This window comes from Nomascus leucogenys, chromosome 14, assembly GCF_006542625.1.
Source record: "Nomascus leucogenys isolate Asia chromosome 14, Asia_NLE_v1, whole genome shotgun sequence".
NCBI classification, from domain to species: Eukaryota; Metazoa; Chordata; class Mammalia; order Primates; family Hylobatidae; genus Nomascus; species Nomascus leucogenys.
In genome coordinates, this window is record NC_044394.1 from 86,521,565 (window position 1) to 86,529,883 (window position 8,319).

General features: G+C 49.8%; 1 protein-coding gene across 4 annotated transcripts in view; it reads right to left on the reverse strand.

Annotated features, from left to right (window-relative positions):
- The window catches only part of CARD14 (caspase recruitment domain family member 14), a 38,748-nt gene extending 31,370 nt beyond the window's left edge, over positions 1-7,378 (reverse strand). For 2 of the 4 annotated variants that reach the window (XM_030827245.1, XM_030827251.1), the window contains exon 1: positions 1,937-2,578. The gene's annotated coding sequence lies outside the window, so the exon portion shown is untranslated. Of the gene's footprint in view, positions 1-1,290; positions 1,489-1,936; positions 2,579-7,277 lie in introns of those variants that run through there. The other 2 variants (XM_030827246.1, XM_030827244.1) reach the window with 2 other exon arrangements.
- Positions 7,379-8,319: the final 941 nt, after the last annotated feature.

The window sequence follows — 8,319 nt, forward strand, 5'->3', positions numbered from 1 at the left end:
GGTCCCTTGTTTGCAGCGGCCCAGGACAGTGACACAGAGGACTGCGCAGAGGACTCCACGTGAGGGAAATGTGTTGGGGAGTGACACTGGGCACAAGTGCCTTGTAGAAGACACTTCAGGGTAGTAACGGCCAGCACGGCTCGGCTGCGGGGGGTGTGGGCTTACAAAGGTGGCGAGGCAGACAGAGGGTGGACAGGTCCCCGAAAGTGCTGAGCTGCAGCTGGTCTGGGGCCACCACCACGGCTGATGTCCCAAGCCCAGGTCTGTCTGGACAGAATACATGAAGCAGGTCGCCGTTACAGCCCGAAACGCCTGCTCTTCAGGGCACATGCTGGCTAGTGCAGACTCTAAGAGCTGTTGGAGGTCCTCAGCAGTCACCTGCCCAGCTTCCCATCCCAGCAAGAGGCCCAGGCGCCCCAGCTTTGGAGATGAGCTGTGTCCCCCGCCATGCCCCTGCCTGAGCCTCTATCTGGCATGAACATAAGGCCATTAGCCCATGAATCCATCTAAATAATTTTAAAATGTTTTAAAACTGTGCACTGTTTCCAGCATATTAAAAAATCCTGCAAATAACAAATACCCTGCAAATAACAAATATCCATGTACCCACCGTGCAGATTCAAGCATCTTGACATTCTGGACTTCGGGTTTCTTTTTAAGGAAATGTGAGGCAAATGGCGCCTTTTTGTTCTCTTCAGTCCCTCTTCCCTCCCTCTCTGGCCAGATATTCTAAAAATCATTTTAAAATGATTTTTTTTTTGAGGTAGGGTCTCACTCTGTTGCCCAGGCTGGAACGCAGTGGCGTGATCGTGGCTCACTACAGCTTTGAGCTCCCAGACCCAAGCAATCCTCCCACCTCAGCCTCTCAAGTAGCTGAGACCGCAGGCATGCACCACCATGCCTGGCTTATTTTTTAATTTTTGTCGAGATGGAATCTCTCTATGTTGCTCAGGCTGGTCTTGAACTCCTGGGCTCCTGTGATCTGTCTACTTCAGCCTCTGAAAGTGCTGGGATTACAGCCCAGCCTAAAAATGATATTTTAAAAATCATTTCCTACAAGTGGAAGTGTGTATAAACAGTATATAGTATCTTTGCTTGATACTTCAAGCAGACAGCAGCTTTACATCGACAGTGCCTTCAGTGTTAGCTGGAACTTCACAGAAACTATCGTTCTGTGCAAGGCTGTACAGCTTCTGAGGTTTCTTATACTGATACATGCAGCTTGATACATGCACGGTCCTTTAAATTGTGCACTGGATTCAAAGATATGAATAACCACAGTGGACTTACGCTCCTGTGGGAGGATATCAGGTTGTGCCTAATTTTTCTCCACTGCTCACAGAGCTGCAGCCATCGCCTTTGTTAATCTCCTGGGCACAGGTGGGAGCGATTCCTCACAGACCCATGAATTCCTATGACTTGATTCTTTTCATTTGGAATGAGAGGCTGGACCACTGGAGACAGATGCCTCTTGCAGGGATCTGTATGCTAAAAATACTTGAAAATCAGAGCAAATCAACGTCTGTCATCTAAAAAATGGAAAATGGGCTGGGCGCAGTGGCTTATGCCTGTAATTCCAGCACTTTGGGAGGCCAAGGCGGGTGGATCACCTGAGGTCAGGAGTTTGAGACTAGCCTGACCAACATGGCAGAACTCCGTCTCTACTAAAAATACAAAAATTAGCCAGGCATGGTGACGGGTGCCTGTAGTCCCAGCTACTTGAGAAGCTGCGGCAGGAGAATCGCTTGAACCTGGGAGGTGGAGGATGCAGTAAGCCGAGATTGCATCATTGCACTCCAGCCTGGGTGACAGAGTGAGACTCCGTCTCAAAAATTAAAAGATAAAAATAAAACATGGAAAATGATCGTTGGAGAGTCGTGTGTGCAGGAGCAGCGCCACAAGCCATCCGAGGAGCCAGGTCTCCGGAAGTACTCACCAAGGGTCTCAGGTTCGCTTTTGCAGGAGCTCCGTGCAGCGGGGTGGGGTCTACAGTCCCCGCAGTGTCTCCAAAGCCCAGTGTGGTGATGGCTGCCTCCTTTCTCTGAGGGCCGCTGGGTGGGACGGAGCTAGGCAGAAGGAAGAGCCTGAAGCCAAAGCAGCACCAGGTGAATTGACGGTGATTTCAAAGCCATGTGACCTGTTCCAAAACTCAAAGTCCAGTCACAATAACCACAAGCGGCGGGGAAAAGACGTCGAACTCGGATCCGGGAAATAACTCGACGGACCTTTGACCCCTGTGGTTTTCCCAGTAACTATTGAAGTTTCCTTAGCGCTTGGAAGCAGACTTCTAGAATGGACCTGGGCTTTGAACCCTAGACTACCAAGGAGAGTTGACAGGCACAGTAGTTATCCAAAGCAGCCACAGGCCTATCTGGGGCTCCCCACAGGGCCAGGCCACTCTTACCCTTCTGCTGAGTCTCCTAGCCTGGAAGGAAGAACAGCTGGAGAGGACAGCGACGGACCCAGAGGCCAGGGCGGGCAGGTGAGCAGGAGAGGAGAACCAGCCGAGGGCTGCTCTGCCTCACTCCTTTTGATCTCAGTCCTGTTTCTCACTGGAACAGGTGATTGAGGCTCGTGAGTCAGGGTGTCACTGATTGTGGCCCCCCAAAAGAATGCTGAAGCCTTGACCCCCAGTACCTGTAAATAGGACCTCATTTGGGAATAAGTCTCTGCCAACGTAATCAAGTTGAGGTCATTAGGGTGGGCCCTAGTCCAGGGATGGGCACCCTTATAACAAGAGGAGAAGGGCTGGGTGCGGTGGCTCATGCCTGTAATCCCACACTTTGAAAGGCCGAGGTGGGCAGATTGCTTGAGCTCAGGAGTTTGAGACCGACCTGGGCAACACAGTGAGACCTTGTCTCTGCTAAAATCTGCTAAAAAAATTTTTTTATTTTTTTTGAGACAGAGTCTTGCTCTTGTCTCCCAGGCTGGAATGCAATGGCACAATCTTGTCTCACTGCAACCTTTGTCTCCCAGATTCAAGCAATTCTCCTGCCTCAGCCTTCTCAGTAGCTGGGATCACAGGTGCGTGCCACCACACCCAGCTAATTTTTTTATTTTTAGTAGAGACAAGGTTTCACCATGTTGGCCAGGCTGGTCTCGATCTCCTGACCTCAAGTGATCCACCTGCCTCGGCCTCCCAAAGTGCTGGGATTTTTTTTTTTTTAATTAGCCAGGTGTGGTGGTGCACACTTGTAGTCGCAGCTACTCAGGAGGCTGAGGTGGAAGGATCGCTTGAGCCTGGGAGGTGTAGGTTGCAGGGCTGAGATAGTGCCACTCCACTCCAGCCTGGACGACAGAGATTGCAATACCCTGTCTCAAAAAAAAAAAAAAAAAAGAAGAAGAAGGAGAAGAGGAGAAGGGCCCTAGACCTAGACACCCCATGATCACCCCATGTTGGCAGAGGCCGAGACTGGAGTGACATGCCAAGGGTCAGTGGCAACACTAGAAACTCAAGAGCAGGCATGAAGCAGACCCTCCCTGGCACCTTCATGGGGGTGTGGCCCTGCTGACCCCTGGGGTGTGGACTTCTAGCCTCCAGAACCATGAGCAAATACATTTCTGTTGTTTTAAGCCACCCGGTTTGTGGTAATTTATGATGGCAGCCAGAGGGAGCGTGCACAGGGACAAAGGGGATGTGGAAATTGTCCATCCATCTCCAGGGATGCGCTGCCAATGGGCACACTCCCACAGAAGGCTCCTGAGCCCCCGGGCCTCCACCCAGTAGGAGCCTGCATCACTGGAGTCTGACTCCAAGTCAGAATGATCTTCTGCGCCACTTCAGGACCAGCTATATCATCTGTGGAGCTCAGGGCAAAATGAAAGGATGGTGCGCTTGTTTTAAAAATGTATTCAGAATTTCAAGGCAGCAATAGCAGAACAATAAAGTCAGCCCAGGGCCCCTGACTCCAGCCCTGCTCTGCATAACTGAGGAGCCTTCAGGTCCCCTGTCTATCAGGGTGGTAGTTAAAGGTAGGGGATATTTCCTTTACAGATGATGAAATGTCTTAAAGTTAACTGTGGCAGTGTTTGCACATATCTGTGAATACACTCAAAGCATCTTAAATGGGTGAATTGTGTGCCATGTGGGTTATAGCTCTTCCTTTTTTTTTTTTTTTTTTTTTTTTTTGAGACAAGATCTTGCTGTGTTGCTCAGGCTGGAGTGCAATGGTGCAATCTCAGCTCACGGCAACATCCGTCTTCTGGGCTTAAGTGATCCTCTATCTTAGCCTCCGGAGTATCTGGGACTACAGATATGTGCCACCATGCCAGGCTTTTTTTTTTTTTTTTTTTTTTTTTTTGTAGAGATGGGGGTCTCACTATGTTGCCTGGGCCGGTCTCAAACTCCTAGGCTCAAGCGATCCTCCCATCTCAGCCTCCGAAAGTGCTAGGATTATAGGTGTTAGCCACTGTGTCTGGCTGTGAGTTATATCTCAACAAAGTTGTTTAAAAAAAAAAAAAAGATCCAGGCTTGGTGCAGTGGCTCATGCCTGTAATTTGGAAGGCAGAAGTAGGAGGATCGCTTGAGCCCAGGAGTTCGAGACTAGCCTAGGTAACATAGCACGATCCTGTCTCTAAAAAAAAAAAAAAAAACTATCCGAGAGGGGCTGGCAATCCCACCCTGCCTCCTGCTTCCCTCTCTCGTCCCTGCCAGGAAGCAGGAGGAGGGTGGGCTGAGGAGGTCCCTGGAGTGACCGGTTCTGTCCCTGCCACCCCAGGGCCAGGGCTGAGGGTCCACATTGTATGGGACACCGGTACCCTCTTTCCTTTCTCTTCGTTTTCAGCCTAGGCTAGGCCCCCATCCCAGCCAGGCCCTGCCTGTTCAACACCCCCACCACAAGCGGGGTTCCTCTCTTGCCAGCTCCTGTTCTCTGCCAGGAGGTGTTGGGCAGGAGCACGTGCTCTGGGCGTTCCCCTGCCGGCCTCCTCCCTTCCATCCCCTTGGCTTCCTCATTCCAGAATCCCTGTTCAGCTCAGCTGACCCTGTGACCCCCTAGGAATGTCTCTGGCTCCTGCAGAGGCATCTGGGGTTCCCCTCACGCCTTCTTAGATGACAACCATGTGAGCGTAGTCGCTGTGTCACGTCAAGCCCAAAGTCTCCAGGTCAAACCCAACAAAGGATCAGGGCAGCCTCCTGTACCTCCCTCCCCATCTCCTGGTGAAATGAACCAAATGTTGCTTTTTAAAAAGTTAAAAAAAAAAATAAGTGAATAAAGCAGCAACCACAAAATGAGGAAAGGAAAACAACTTTTCTGCCACAAACTGAAAAATAGCAGGCCAGGCATGGTGGCTCACGCCTGCAATCCCAGCACTTTGGGAGGCTGAGGCAGGCAGATCGCATGAGCCCAGGAGTTCGAGACCAGCCTGGGCAACACGGCGAAACCCTGTCTCTACAAATAATACAAAAATTAGCTGGGCGTGGTAGTGTGAGCCTGTGGTCCCCAAGCTACTTGGGAGGCTGAGGTGGGAGGATCACTTGAGCCCGGGAGGCAGAGGTTGCAGTGAAATGAGATTGCATCACTGCACTCCAGCCTGGATGACAGAGTGAGACCCTGTCTTAAAAAAAAAAAAAAAAAAGGAAAAATGGCAGACAAGCCCTGAAACCAAAGGAGTGGTGCCAAGGGGCACTGGGGGTACAGGTGCCAGTGCAACCCTTAGGGACAGACTGCGGGAAGAGGGGGCTTAAGCATCCCTCTACTGTTTGAGCAGCTGAAGAGAAGTCTAGGGAAGTCAGAGAAAATGCCCCAGAGCTGCCTCCAGCTTCCCTGGGAGTCCTCAGCAGGGGTGGGGAGGGGGCTGTGCTTCTCAGTGCGGGGCAACCACTGGATTTCTTTAATCACACATCCAGGACTAAACTACGGTGGGAATAGAGTCTTCCAGCCAAATAAGAAGATTCTTTACCGTAAGAAATAATGCAAGCAGTAGAAATCGGGGTAGGGGGTAGGGGAGGGAAGGCGTCACTTTATCTTCCATGACCCTGTGCTATCTAAAATAAAGTAGGGCCAGGTGACGTGGCTCGTGCTTGTAATCCCAGCACTTTGGAAGGCAGAGGCAGGGAGGTCACCTGAGGTCAAGAGTTCGAGACCAGTCTGGCCAACATGGCAAAACCCCGTCTCTACTAAAAATACAAATATTAGCTGGGTGTGGTGGTGCATGCCTATAATCCCAACTACTTGGGAGGCCGAGGCAGGAGAATCGCTTGAACCTGGGAGGCAGAGGCTGCAGTGAGCTGAGATCATGCCACTGCACTCCAGCCAGGGAGACAGAGCGAGACTCCATCTCAAATAAATAAATAAAATAAAACAAAATGCTGATTTTATTTTCCGTTTTGTGGAGAATGGGGTCTTGCTCTGTTGGCCAGGCTCTCAAACTCCTGGGCTCAAGCACTCCTCTCGCCTCTGCCTCCCTAAGTGCAATGATTACAGGTCTGAGCCACCAAACCCAGCACCGTTGATTTTACATAATGTCACTAATTTATCAAGGTTTTTGTAATCTCTTATCTGAATCTTGGGGATTTTTAGGAACTAATAGTTCTTGTCATTGTGAAACTGTTCTACTACATTTGGCATTCCATTATTATTTTTAACAATTAAAAAATATTTTTTGGCCAGGCGCGATGGCTCACGCCTGTAATACCAGCACTTTGGGAGGCCCATCACAAGGTCAGGAGTTCGAGGCCAGTCTGGCCAACATAGTGAAACCCCATCTGTACTAAAATACAAAAAATTAGCCGGGTGTGGTGGTGTGTGCCTGTAATCCCAGTTACTTGGGAAGCTGAGGCAGGAGAATCACTTGAACCTGGGAGGCGGAGGTTACAGTGAGCCCAGATTGTGCCACTGCACTCCAGCCCGGGTGATAGTGCGAGACTACGTCTAAAAAAAAAAAAAATGCCGAATCTGGATGCACTGCCTATGAGTTAGCCCAGCTCCTCAAGGAGCAGAACATAAAAAATAAAAATAATAAAAAAAACTTCTGCCAGCAACATCTGAGCTGAACTAAAATTTAAGTAAAATTAAAAGTTTACATTTCAATCATGTAGAATATGACCCCATTTTTATAAAATGGTGTTAGTTTATCTCTGGGAGTCCCTCCATCTATGTGCCCATCCATCCATTCATCCAATCTGCCGATCAGTCTGTCCTGTCATTCCGTGTGTGTATGTGTGTGTGTGTGTGCATGAGAGAGAAAGAGAGGGGGAGAGAGATGGAGGGGGAGAGAGATGGAGAGGGAGAGAGACAGAGAGGCAGAGAGCAGAGGGATTCTGGAACACTCCTCACCAATGCTAATGCTTGTTGTTCATGGTGGTAGATTGTTAAGAAATCTGTTTAGGCCTGGTGCGGTCGCTCATGCCTGTAATCCAGCACTTTCTGAGGCCGAGGCAGGCGGATCACTTGAGGTCAGAGTTCGAGACCAGCCTGCCAACATGGTGAAACCCCATTTCTACCAGAAATAGAAAAATTAGCCGGCCGTGGTGGTGCTCGCCTGTAGTCCCAGCTACTCGGGAGGCTGAGGCAGGAGAATCACTTGAACCTGGGAAGTGGAGGTTGCAGAGAGCTGAGATGGTGCCACTGCATTCCAGCCTAGGAGCCAGAGTGAAACTCTATCTCAAAAAAAAAAAAAAAGAAAGAAATCTGTTTAGAATAAACAAGTATGGGTTCAATAAAAATCATAAAGTCATTATTTTAGAAAACAATAAAATTAATCCAATTGATGAAACAGAAAAGGAGATGGGCCTCATCCTAGAAGTGTTAGCCACGGAACGCTGGGGTCCTAGGTTGTCTGGGACAGTCGTTTTATGACTCTTGTCCTGGAGTAATGATCAACAGTGCCACCTTTCTCTCAATACAGACTCGGTTTAGGGGGCATCATGGGAAGGGGAGGCGAAGGCATGCTGAGGCCGAGCTCCTCCAGCTACAGCAGGGACACCAGCAGAAACATCTCCTCTCCTGCTCCCCTCAGCCCCGATGAACGCGGCGCATGGAGAGGGAGGAAGCCCAGGGGATGACAGATACTGGCTGAAGTGGGGAAAGTTCTAGAAGAGGGAAAGTGGGAGGAAGACTTGGCTGGTCCAGGATGCATCAGTTGGGAAGACAACTGCTTCTTCCCCTCAGGGCAGGATTTCTCAGCCTTCCACTTAGTGAAGGAGAGTGCAGCATCTTCATAAAATCCCGGTATTTGCCCCCAAATCTCTTACGAAACATCTACTTCAGTAGGCATTCGGCCTGAGCCTAGAGGTTCCAAAGCAGATGGAAAATACAGGCGTCCCTAAAGGGTTGCCTACAAGGCCTTTCTTTGTGGCCAATGGCCTTGTGATTCAGT